General features: G+C 38.4%; 1 protein-coding gene across 17 annotated transcripts in view; it reads right to left on the bottom strand.

The window, feature by feature from the left end:
• The window catches only part of tjp1b (tight junction protein 1b), a 114,884-nt gene that overhangs the window by 41,246 nt on the left and 60,146 nt on the right, over positions 1-13,492 (bottom strand). The window contains exon 1 of one of the 17 annotated variants that reach the window (XM_082158986.1): positions 6,234-10,610. The exons of the other annotated variants lie outside the window; for them this stretch is intronic. The gene's annotated coding sequence lies outside the window, so the exon portion shown is untranslated. Of the gene's footprint in view, positions 1-6,233; positions 10,611-13,492 lie in introns of those variants that run through there. 17 annotated transcript variants of the gene reach the window in all.

Raw genomic sequence — 13,492 nt, 5'->3', positions numbered from 1 at the left:
TCGCTAAGTGCAATGGTGTTCATCACAGCACCAAATACAGTAAGACTTAAAGATTTAAGGATATTAATTTTCAAACTTTTTTTTTTTCTTCAATATTTTTATCTGGACTACAACATGCCCTAGATATTGATTGAATATGTTCTGATTCTTTATTGTTCAGTGACACTTTACAATAAGACTCCATTATTTAACATTAGTTGAAATAAAATGACAATAAATAATTTATTTATTAATCTTAGTTAATTTAATTTCAACATTTAATAACACTTTATTCAAAAAGTTTTAACTTATTTAATGGATCTGAGATAACATTAACTAACAGTTGTATTTTTTAACTAGCCTAACTTTAACAAAGAATAACAACTTCAGTGAGAAATGTAGCTATTGCTCATTTTTAATGTGTTAATGCATTAACTAACGTTAACTAATGAGACCTTATTATAAGTGTTTTTAATCTGTTTGAAACATTTGTTTACTTTAAAAGAACTTGACATTTTAAATACAATAAAGCAATGCACAAAAATGTATAGTTACAAGAAAGTTATTAAACCTGTTATAGTATGACAACACTTTTTTGCAACTTATTTCAATATCGTGATAGTACCGTGATAAAAGCTTCAGCAATTATCGCAACATGAAAACTTGATACCATCACATGCCTAGCATACATAAGGATTTTTTGCACACACACAACATCAGCAACTAACAAGCAGAAATCCAACTTGAGGGGAAACACAATATGGTACTTTGCTACTTAAATACTCAAACAGAAGTGCGCAAAACGCAGGGGAACTGATGCCCGGCTGGGAAAGGTCTGCACTCTGGAGAGCAAAAGAAGGGTTGGGAGGATTTATGCCCATCTTAAGGCTGATCGGCGGCGTAAAAACGCTGATGCAACAAACCCTGCACCATTTTGGCAGAATTTATGGGTGGTTTTCAACGGCCAGTTGAGAAGCTAACAAAGGGGCCACTTGATTCCTGTTGACAGTAAATCTTAGTTCACAGTTTCTTCTGAAGTTTTGTTGCGTTTACACGCAGTGAAAAAGCTCTTTAGAGAGCTCAACGGTCATCTTTAATGTGCTACAAAGGCAGAACATGACTGGGCAATAACGTTCCTGACTTTTACCAACCCGTTCAAAATTGACCCGAAGGCACAGAAAAGCTGCATGTTTATGACTTCTGCTGACTTTTGGTTCTCTAGCTGCTGAAATTCAAAGAAACACACACACACACACTCCCAAAAAAACTCGATTCTGTATGTTCAAGCTCCATGACTAAGTATGACAACGCTGCTTTTCGCTGGCAAAGGCGGCCCATTTTACTTAGGCTAACAGCAAAAAAGAAGGCAAAAACATTTTTTTTCTGATGAGGCAGCATTCTGAGATTGTTGTAAACGTAAAGATTTGTAGCACTGTAGCTATTTGCACTAATTGGTCTTGAGAGAAGCAAGGATGGAGCGATACGGTAAGAGAGAAAGGGAAGGTTCTCTCATTTTCTAATTGACTGGTGTGTCTCCCACCGATCATTTGTAAATCAATCTTCCATTAACTTCCAGGCAAAATGAATCGTGAAATAGAGATATGTGTGATGGAAAGTTAATAATTAATGATTTTCACATTTTCTACCCATCATGTTAACATTAAACTTTATTAAAATGAACTGCATGGCAAGTCTCCTGTACAGAGCAGTGAGTGGTAGCCAAAATGTTGGTTGCTAAAATGTTCTGAGTGTTCTGGGAAGGTGGTTATTTACTGGCTCACCCTTAAGTCTCTATGATATAAAACATTTTTGTTTAAGCTTATTAAAGTGCTGTTAGCTTAGTCTTAACGGTCTACTTAAATTATCGAATGTCGAGCCTACCATTTGGAACGGTGTTGTAGGTGGTGGTTGCCAAGCCATTGCCACATGGTTGCTAGGTAGCGATGTGACGGTGAGGAAATTTTCACACTGGTTAATTGACACATGACAACACCGGTAATACCGGTATCACCAGGGGACGGGGGCATCGGAGTTTTTCCCTCTTTTGCACCTCGCTTTTAAATCGCTAATTCAAAGGCAAAAGTAAAATGCATAACGATGCGGAGCAGAGCGAGCGTTTTCAATTAATTCCTATGGAAGTTGAGCACGAACACACACACACACACACACACACACACACACACGCTCCGCACCAGTGGGCATGCACCATTATGAATGCCCGTGCGCATTTTACTTTGTCTTTTGAATTAGAGCCAATTCGGGGGTCGCTGTTGCTTGAATGGTGGGTTCATTATTATTCTTAATGAAAAACACAACAAAACAGTACAATGACAAACTCGCTTTAATAGGCGCTTTTCCATTTCGTTTTGAAACCAAATCTTCAGCCATCGTCTTGTCAGTCAAGAGTGAGGAGAAATGGGCGAAGTTGAGGTGAAATAGACTCTTGTTCGCTGAATTGAGCTGATATATTCAGTTTTAAAGGTAGTGTCTGTTCTCAAACTGAACTAAAGAATTTGTATTACTATAAAAAAATCTAAACGACAGTGGGGGCGGTGCCACGGTGGGCAAGTGATGTAACCGGTGTTGCGGCTGAACACCTGTAACACCGACTATCGCAGAAAGCCTATTGATAAGGTGTTCTAAGTGTTTTTTAGCACATGGCTATACAGTTGCTAGATATTGCCCCAAGTCAAATGCTAACATCAAATTCTATATTTAAATGAATTGCAATTCGAGTCCCATAACAAAGTTACTGAGATCACAATTCAGCTTTAGTATGGTCTAGGTGCAATTAGCATGTGAAAGTTTCCGCCAAGGGGACTGTCCTCGCAATTAGTGTAACACTGAATAAAACAAAAACATGATACATCCAAACAGACTTCTCCTTTTAAAGTCCCACTCTGTTTCTCTCCATGCTACAAAATAACTTGCCAGTACACAATGAACATAGCCGACATCACCTTCACTCCCTATTACTCTAAAAATAAAGCGTGCCATGAATTCCAGGATGCCTACAGGCTGCAATCAAACGGCCGATGTCAAACGTGTCATAAAAATATTCCTGTGTGATGAGAATCACTGTAACTATCGTCCTGATGCTGCTATATAAACGTATGAGAGCCCAGAATGCCCCAGCTTCATTGTGACAGATTTCCTCAATCAAGAGATTCCCACGCTAGAGATAAAACTTCATTGCGTCAATTCTTCAACCTGCTCAAGTAGCGAATTGCTCGTCTGAGGAAAGTCATGACAGCAAGGTTATGAAACAAGTAATTTGTTGAAGACAGAGCTTTGAATGGATTTTGAGATGTTAAACGTTATACTTATGCAACCAAAGTTTGTAGGACAAATCCACAGCTTTTTTAAGTATATAAAGGTTTTGTTTGAAGTAGTAAACTGTTAGTCAAGTATAAATATCAGGGTTGAGCAAAACTCAATTTCAATTAATAAGCTGGAATTAGTGATAAGAGGAATTTCTGATGTGGACATCTAGTGAGGGAAAGGTTGTAAGTTCGAACCCCACATGGTGTTCAGCTCCAGAGATCATGCGCTCCCCTGGTTGCTCTAAGGACACTATGAATGTAATAAGTGTAAGACATACTGTATAAATGGATCCACTGTTTGCACACATTATTATGCTAAATACTGCGTTCCCAGATGGACCGGATGCACATTCACCTACGCCTTGGTCAATCATATCTTCATATTGCAGGAAGAATCCTGGCTTGACTGGCAGCCAATGCTCTATACTGTCAGAGGTCTGGAAGCATGGGCAGTTATGGACCCTCTCACAGATGGATCGGACAGCTGAACACAGCCGTAACGAGTGGCCAGGGCCAAACTATTCTGACAGGAAGCTACCCAAGTAATTTTTAATTAATGATACAGGACCTGTTTTGAGGGGGTGGAAGGGGTTATCAATTCTAACAGAGCCGGAAAAAAGTCAGTTTTTGGAAAGTGCACAGATGGTGTGCGTATCTGTGGTTTACGTAACGACAACTGGATGGGGGCGATCTGACAGGGAGGATGATAAAACTTGGGTCTAGGATAATTGGCTTGCAAGCGGCATACAAACAATCCATGAAATTCTTGCGTAAGTTCACACTTGGCCTTTTAATAGTCAGAATCTAGAGCACTTTCAGAGATAACGCCTAGACCTGAGATACCCCATTAAAGCTGAAAAAGCTATCTGCATCATTAGGGTGGAAAAGTGACGGAGTTGTGCGAGTGATTTTCTGCTTCCCACCAAGTCGCCTCTCTTTGTAATGCGTGACTGGGGCATTGCGAATAGTAAGTGTCAAGCTCGTCTTAACCGCTAACAGTCATTACTATGCTAGTGTGAACTGAGAGGCAGGGATTCAGTGTCTTTTTAAATCTGGATATGCAGCACATTATCCCTCACCACAGGAGAGTGAAATCGAGAGAGCGAAACGGAGGGAGCAAGAGGGAGGAACTAAAAATAGCTCTCTCGTTGTTGCCGTTGGGTTCAGATGCAGGAAACTAGTGGGGCTGTGATGCGGACGACATGAAGATGACGTTCAGGGGAGACCGTGGCGGTGGCGTGCTGATACGAGACACGCAGCTGAATTCATAGTGTCGACAAGTGCCATTTTTATGAAGTTGTGTGAGTTTATGTGCAGGTCTGAGATGATACTGAGCTAATCTACAAATGAATGCAGAGGTGCCACACTGATACTATGTTGGCCACTGAAAAAAAGTTTGATTCACAAACTTGTGGAGACATTACATATTTTTCTCTCTGGACTACAAGAAGAAATCAGTGTTCATGACATTAGAAATGTAAGGATGCACAATACTTAGGAAACATATGTATCAGCTGATATTAGAACTTACATATGTATCTTCATTTCCAACTATTTTTTGAGGATTTTGCATTACTTTTCGCCATCGTCTACTGTAGCACTAACTAGGGATGGCTCTAGATTATTGGTTCTTGCAGAAACTCAAAGGTGTTTGTGTGAAACGGGAGAACAAAACTCATTGGTTCTTGCAGACACTCAAAGGTGTTGCAGAAACTTAAAGGTGTTTGTGCGACACGAGAACAAAACTCATTGGTTCTTGTGGGAAACTAACTAGGGATGGACTCTATATATTACGGACAAGATGTAAAATAATTTTTGGGTAAAAAAAAACATCAGTAGTTTGACAATTTATTTATTTATTTATTTTTAAGGATGAACTGAAGCAGCGATGAAGAATATTTGAAAACTTGTACTGTAACCAACAGGGGCAGAAAAAAAAAATGAATCAGGAAATTATATATAGAGGACCCCAGCAGACCCTCATGACTGTGTGTCAAGGTCAACCAGTCTCCTAAAATAGATAGAGAGATAGAGAGATAGATAGATAGATGGATAGATAGAGAGATAGAGAGAGAGAGAGAGAGAGAGAGAGAGATAGAGAGATAGAGAGATAGAGAGAGAGATGTGAGAAATGTAGAGATAGATAAGATAGTATTTTATGAATGAAAGTTTATGTCAAAATAATTTTTACACTGAAAACTATATTTAAAATCTTGTTAAAGTCAGAATTAGTGACTGGTAACATCCTTTACCCCAATAGTATAGAAAATTGTATGAAATTGTATGTGTTAACAGAGCCAGACAGAGCAAGAAGCTGCATTGGACAGTGCAAACAAATGCTCCCAGAGAACATTGCGTATGTTGACTGGAAGCCAAAAGAAGATGAGGAGGACGGAAAAACATCCAAATGTCCCTCTTAAACACACACACAGCACCTTTGGATCTGGCATCAGACTGCAACACGTAGGAGCTGATGACTGATGACTTCAGAAATGGAGAAAGATGCGTCTCAAAGTGCTGACGATGGCTAAAAGCCCCAATCCAGGAGCATGTGATCCCGCTATTCAAACGGAGGAGCAGGAAAGCTCACAGCAAGGGGAGGTGGTCCCCAGAGGACGAAGTGATATCCTGCACATACACACCACAGCAACATCACCAGCGCTGCAGATTTACAGCGCTAAAGGCACACCGATCACTGCAGCTAAACGAAAACTAATCGCTAACGTCAATTTGCGCAACTGTTGGAGCACTTGTTGTACTCCGCCAAAGTATTAAGAAACTAAGACGCACCACTGCCAAAGGTCTAATGTGCTCAGCATTTCAGACCCAAATCTGGTTTAACTTGAATGCAAGTTACTTGCTTATGATAGAAATCCACCGTTAGCACAAAAATAACAAGAACCGGAATCAATGAGCGTAAACATTACTTACAGCAGTTAGATCACCTCAGAAGAACCAGAAACATAGCTCTCTTCAGTCATTTGTGTTCTCCAAAACCAGGGTCCCGCAGACCCGTGTGCATGCCGGCAAAGCTCCAGCCCTCATACTGATCCTGCCTGATCACACCAAGATCCCCGATTCAATCGGCACGAGGCGGGGGAGGGAGGAAGATAGTGCAGAGAGAGGGGGAAGGGAGGGAGAGAGAGGTACAAACAAAAAGAGAGAGTCCCAAACCCTGCCCCGATGTAGCAGTGGCCAGTAGTGAACAGCAAGTTACTGTCCAATCACTTCGGGAAAGAGATGAGGCGCATCCACCGACCCGCATCGATTTGCTGAGCGGCTCAGGCGCTTTAAAAAAGTACTCCAGCACTTCCAGTAAAGTTGCACCACTCCACTCGAATCGTCTTTTATTCTCGCCGAGCTCTTGCTTCACTTCACACCAAACGTGCGCTGCTGTAAATCCCCGTGGCTTGGCAACATTCAAGGGAGTAAGTGTGTGTACTGAGCTGCAGCAGTGCTTCGCTGTAGAACTGCTCTGCTCAGTAGGAGCACAGATCCATCTGCAGTAGAAAGTGCTGTATCGGTCTTAACCCTTTCAGTGCCACTGGCGGGACAATGCTCCAAAACTAGTACGCCACCGGCTATGAAGCCTGCAGGTAAATGCCAATCCTGAAGCGCAGAACAGAAACGCAACGCTGGACGTCTTCATTATACAATCGGTTCCTCTCACTGATAAGGCGGAAATACACTTTTGAGGTAGTTTTAAGAAACATGACATTAATTCGTAATTTGGCTATCCAATGAAAGTGCATCACAATTAAAACAATGGAATTTCACTGTGCGCAAAGCTACCCGGTGTGGATTTATGAGGTAGTGTGTGTCAATCTGGTGCCTATTTCACAAATGTAAGTATTTTCAAATCCCATTGACTTCCTAAAAAAAATTTAAACTTGGATTAACTATCCCTTTAACAAATCAACAAGTTTGACCTCAGTACAAAACCTGTTTTATATTATGTAGCCTGATATCAAAAGACTCAAAACTGTAATACTCATGATTAGATTTACATTTGAATGCCTGAGTGGCACCTAAGCTTCCTCCATTCAACTCGAAACCCACTGTGTAAATGCCAGACTCAATCCTCCCTAAAATGTTAGACATGCAGTCAGCATGTGTAGCTCCTCCGACAGGTTGTCAGGCTGGAATGCACAGGCCAGAAGTAACGGCAGATTCCTCACACGTTTTCCTTTCCTCGCTCACTCACACTCTTTAGCACAGCTAAAACATGGGATTACTTTGCTATCAATAGAGGAAGCAGCGCTGACCAGATTTCATATATAAATGGTCGTCTAGACCTGTCATGCTCTCAATGCTACATATCAAACATATTTACTGCTCTTTAAAATCAGTATGAGGAGTTGATAGACGTGACCAGTTAATAAACGGGTCTTTCCGCTGAATAAGTGTCATCTGAAGCCCAACCAACTAGTTTTGTTCTTGTAGGATACAGGTTGTGTCAGCATTTAACAAAACATAAGCATTGTTGTGTCCTAAAGGTTTCTGTTACTTATTAAAAATATTTGCACATTTGATTAAATTTGCATTTGATTCCACAGTGATGTTTGAGCCATACTGCGGTCAGGGAAGAAATGCCATCTTCCTCAGTTCAGTAACAGGACTAGACAGCCTGGCGAACATAAGCGGGGTTTTGGCAGATATCTCCACACTGCCAGCTCACTGCATCTCATTTCCAAAACCATTCGGCAGCATTGTGACAAATATGTCTTCACAAGAGCAATGAATAGCAGACATGCTGAAAAATGACTAAACTACCACATTACACTGTTCTGAGAAGATGCTTTAAAAAAAAAAAGACTTGCTAATGTCTGGCATCGTTCGGTTAATTTTCATGGCTGAAATGCAGTCATTTCAATAGGAATCCACACGATTGGGAATTTAGCTGAAAGGAAATATTTAAAAAGCTGCTTGGTTTGAAAGTGACCAGTGTTGGGGAAAGTTACTTTTAAAAGTAATGCATTACAAGATTTCGTTACTCCCTAAAAAAGTAACTAATTGTGTTACTAAGTTACTTTTTATGGAAAGTAGACATTACATTACTTTAGTGTTACGTTTTCTCATCTGGGCTTCCTTGTTTGTTTTTTAATAACAAAACAAAGTTATTATTTTGGCAAGTGTTAAGGGCCTTTCACACCAAAAGTGAAATTACTTAGCCTCAGGCTGAAGGAAATGCAAATTCACGGCCACGGCTCAAACAAACCTTTCAGCTGTGCTGCCATTCTGGATCGCACAAGAATAGGACGCAGGAGAAGAAACTTCCTTCAGCAATAAAAAAAATTATAATTAAAATCTAAATCTAAAGTCATTTCTGATTTTTAGTATGGTTAAATTGGATCATTGAAGGTCAGCAGCAAAGACATTGGTTAATAAAGTGAGATTAAATACATAAAATATATTTGTGTAATTCATCATTTAACTAATGCATGTTTGTGTAATATTCAGAGTTTGTATTTCACTATTTTTATTCACTTTGAGGAATACTGAATCTGTTTCTGTGCAAGTGAGATGAGTAAATGCCTGCCTAGTCAATACATGGGAAACCAAAGTTACTTGCGTTACTAATTTGAATAAGTGACTCAGATATTTTCTTGTAAATTTAAGTTACTTTACTAGTTACTTGAAATTTTGAAAGCTTGCGTTACTTGTAATGCATTACCCCAACACTGAAAGTGACTTCTGTGCGAGCTGAGCGTCATACATCGCTGCACTATTGACACTAGTAAATGTCTGTCTAGCTCATGTTCAGCCCTACTCTGTGTGATTGGCCACTTACTGTATTAAAAAAAGTAACAGAAAAATCTAGGCTTTATTGTACTTTATTCGTAAAAGCTGACTTTTAATTTAAAGATAAACATCGTTAAAATTAAGCAACACGAAAAATTTAATTTTGGAAACTAAATAGCTGGATGAACAGCAAAAAGCTGCAGTGCAAGCTAAAGAAAATGCTAAACAAATGCTCTTTTAAATGAGGTAGAATGAAATAAATCACAATAATATCCTATGCTTCTGATCAGGCATTAAGTAAAGGTTAGGATCCGATCTTTGCCGTTCGATGGCCATCTCGGTAACGTCCCTAAGCAGCCGTCTTCTCAAGAGAGGAACGAATCCAAACTATCCAAATTCTGACAAATCTGGAAACTAAGGTTACTTTGGTATGAACTGATCCCAAAGCAACATGTAAGGCCACATTTTCTACATCCATTGAAGGACTTCTTTGGGGACGTAAAGAGGAGGAATAAACGTGACAGCAGTGAAGCGACTCCTCTGTATTGAAGAGGCTATAAATAGCTCAAGGCTGCTGACTCTACAGTATTATAAAGAGCCCATAGGTAATGATTAGGGCTCCGATTTCAGCGGGAGCGAGGGGACACGTATGGATGGATGGATGCTGTGGTTCATTTCCATTCAATGACCTCCTCTCCAGTGACATTCAGGTTAGAGAAAACATGCATGTGTGTGGATTTCAATATTCAATACGCATGTAAAAATATGTACTCAACTTATTATTCAAACCAAGGCCAAATTATTCAAGCCAAGCCCAAAAATGACTAACAAAAAGAAAGCTGTGAGAGGCATGCAAGGACAAAAGGAACAATGTTTAAGTGATGGTAAAGGATGTTGCTATAGTAGCCGTGATTTCTCAAGGACATTATTTATAAGCTGTGTCCACTATGGGAAAAGCGCATGGAAAGACATTGATTTGTGTTTGGAACAAAATGCGGGCGAGTAAATGACAGAAGTGACATTTTTGTGTGAACTCTGCCTTTAAGACTGATGCACCTGAAGCGTGCCGGATCTCATGCAGGGGACGTTATCTGCAGGCATGTTATCTCAGGTTCTCAGCTGGTATCAGAGGGGAGGACGGGGAATCTTTGATGATGGCCAGACCACCGGCAACGTCACACTTGTGCCTGAAGGATCACGTCAGGGATCACTCACTTCCACGGTGACACGGCTAACTTTAGATCACTCTCCTAATGGAATCGTATGCTTTGACTCGCAGGCGACAAAAACAGCCGTAGATATTCACAAACTGTTAAACAACAAAGACGCCACAGGCTAAAAATTACACAACCACAAATCAATGGATTTTTTGTTGTTGTTGTTGTTAATTGTCATTGGCCGATATTATAAATTTATATTATGAGGGTTAATATTCTCCAATTAAACAGTATTTTATTCCACGGATGCATCAATATTAAAATTCTAGTCAATACCAATACCAAATTTATAATAATAGATGACAACTGATAAATGGACGATGAAATCGCTTTAATGTTAAATAAAAGAAAATCAAACTAAACTAAATACTAAAATAATGGTTGTATGTTCAATTTAAAATAGGCAGAAACAAATGAACACAGACAATATTATGTATGGTAATGATATACGTTTCTACTATATTCAACTCTCTTTTGGTTTCAAAAGATATTCAGATATTGGTAAATAACTAGAGAAATTAAAAAATTAAATTACAAAAAGACATTAAGAGGGCTTTTCCCCCGCAACTCAACAGTGTTCAATTCAGTTCTCTTTCTATACCAGGTACTAAAACTATATAAAGCTACTGATCATATAGAAATGATTTAAATATTAACTCTTTCCCTGCCATTGACGGAATTTTCTGGCTTTCCGTGTTTTCACTGTTATACGGTAGGGGGCGCTATTACACATCTTCTGAAAGAGTACAGAATCTCCTGATCAAACAGGCGATCAAAGCATTGTACTCTTCGAAAAAACACTTGTTTTTGTTTAAAAAGTTGCTTTATGAAACTTTCCTACATTGATAAAAAAAGAAAAGAAAACATGAAGCTAGAATAAAACCATTAAAAAGCAGAGAGTCTGTCTTTTCTTCTGATATAGGCCTATTACATGTTCAGATATCCATACAACAAAATACTCTGGTGGCCATGAAAGTTTTGTGAAAATAATAGAAAATGCTGACACTGGCTGGCAACTTTTGGCGGGAAAATAGTTCAGATTTACAGTATCATTCATTGCATCGGTTATCAGTAATAATGTGGAAATAGCTGTGAAGTAAAAATATCCAACATCAGTGCAGCCCATTAAAATTTATCAGCGGGCACTCAGAAGGCAACAAATCCTTTCACCGTATCAATAATCAGAGCTATTAGATGAGACTGTGACTCTAAATCCAGCCTACTACACCAGAGTGCATGCTGGGAGTTATCAGAGACCTCCACGGAGCCCGGAGAGCGCCGGGAACGCTCTGATAACAGTTGTCCTGGACCCCCTCTACAAACACACACCTTCTCCCATGGTGAACAAAAGCAGGAGGGTCGGCTCCAGTGAGATATGGATATCAGGCTCTCATCTCAGGAAATCAATGCAGAAGACTAACAAGGACACTCGGACTGATCACAGCTGCGCTTTGAGCCGACAGACCAACTCATGCTAACAGCCTGTAATGAAAAGCATGCAATTAAAGCATGTCATACATGCACATCTTTTGGACCGTTTACAGCTGAAATGCTATTTTAATGAATCCCAAAGAGTAAAAAAAAAATGGCCTCATTTAGGGAAGCAGAATAATTGTGCGCTTCTACTCGAGTCGTATAAATAGGAGCATCTCGGGACGCTGCATCTAAAAATTGACAGAGGCGAAATTAAAGTGGCCAAACGAAAACGAGCCTGTTCATCTGTAAGCAGCCAAGTCTGTGTTCAGTCAATGAACATAAGCTTTCCAGAGACTAATAAGTGTCTGAACGCTTTCCGTCAACTCCCCCGGTTATAACGCATCAGGGCTTGATTTGCACCAACATTTCAATTCTCTCCAATACTGAGAAGCAGATAATTACTTTAATGCAATGGCTGACAACCTATACATGTCTCACAATAAAAGTCTACGCTAATTTGTCAAAATAAAACAAAATAAAAACCACTACAAAATGAAATCAATCATTTTAAATGCTACAAGTCAATTTGGGCATCACAACACTATAATGTACAGTATGAAAAATCAATGTTCATTTTGAGATTACATTCAACAGCTTATTACATTTTTAAAGATTAATGCAAACTTTATGAGTGTCACTTTAAGTGAGTGCAGAAATTGGGAAAATGAGCATGAACATGTATAAATAGACAAAGCAATTATTAATTAATTACATTAGGCATCACAAACTAAGAATGACATTTTTTTTTAAATATATAAATATACTGTAGTTCATCGTTAACTCATTTTGTACATAATACATGAATGTTCATTTACATTCATGTGAATTTGTACAAAAATGCATTTTTTTAATCAAAAATACAGTAAAAAAACAGTAATATGTGAAATAATATTACGCCTGTTTTATAACTATTTTATATTTGAATATATCTTAAAATGTAATTTATTCCTGTGATCAAAGCTGAATTTTCAGTATCATTTCTTCAGTCTTCAGTGTCACATGATCCTTCAGAAATCAGGGATGATTTGCTGTTCAGGAAACATTTCTAATATTATCATCAATGTTGAAGACAGTTGTGCTGCTTCATATTTTTTGTGGAAACCGTGATAAAAAACAATTTTTTCAGGATTCTTTGATGAATACAAAGTTCAAAAGTACAGCATTTATTTGAAACAGAAATCTTTTGTAACATTATAAATATCTTCACTGTAACTTTTGATCAATTTAATGCAACCTTGCTGAATAAAAGTATGAATTTTTCAACAACAACAAAAATCTCAATGACCCCAAACTTTTGTATATATTTAGAAACTAAATTAACATTTAATTAGATGAATAAATGCAGTAACATTTTTTTTTTTTTTTCATAGTTTAATTAACTAGAATTAACTAATGGCAATGTATTGAACTTTATTGTAAAGGGTTACCAAAAATCTCTTAAATCATACAGTTTTGCATATTCAAAACTTCAAGAGATTATTGTTAGAAAAGTATGTGGAAAATGAACAGATAATCACCAAATAACTATTAAACATTTCTCAGTCACCAACCAATTAAGAGTGAATGTTTGAGCCAAAGAAATCCCAAAAAATTAACACTTTAGTTTAGGGTCCTAACTATTAACTAGTAGATTATTAAAATGCTTATTATTACTAAGATATTGGCTGATATTAGTTCTTATAAAGCACATATTAATGCCTTATTCTTCAAGACCATATTCTACATCCCCAATACCTAAACTTAATTACCTTACTA

Source organism: Leuciscus leuciscus (assembly GCF_965113295.1).
Source record: "Leuciscus leuciscus genome assembly, chromosome: 25".
Taxonomy (NCBI): Eukaryota; Metazoa; Chordata; class Actinopteri; order Cypriniformes; family Leuciscidae; genus Leuciscus; species Leuciscus leuciscus.
Note: the sequence above shows the minus strand (reverse complement) of the source record. Positions and strands in the feature narration are given on the sequence as shown.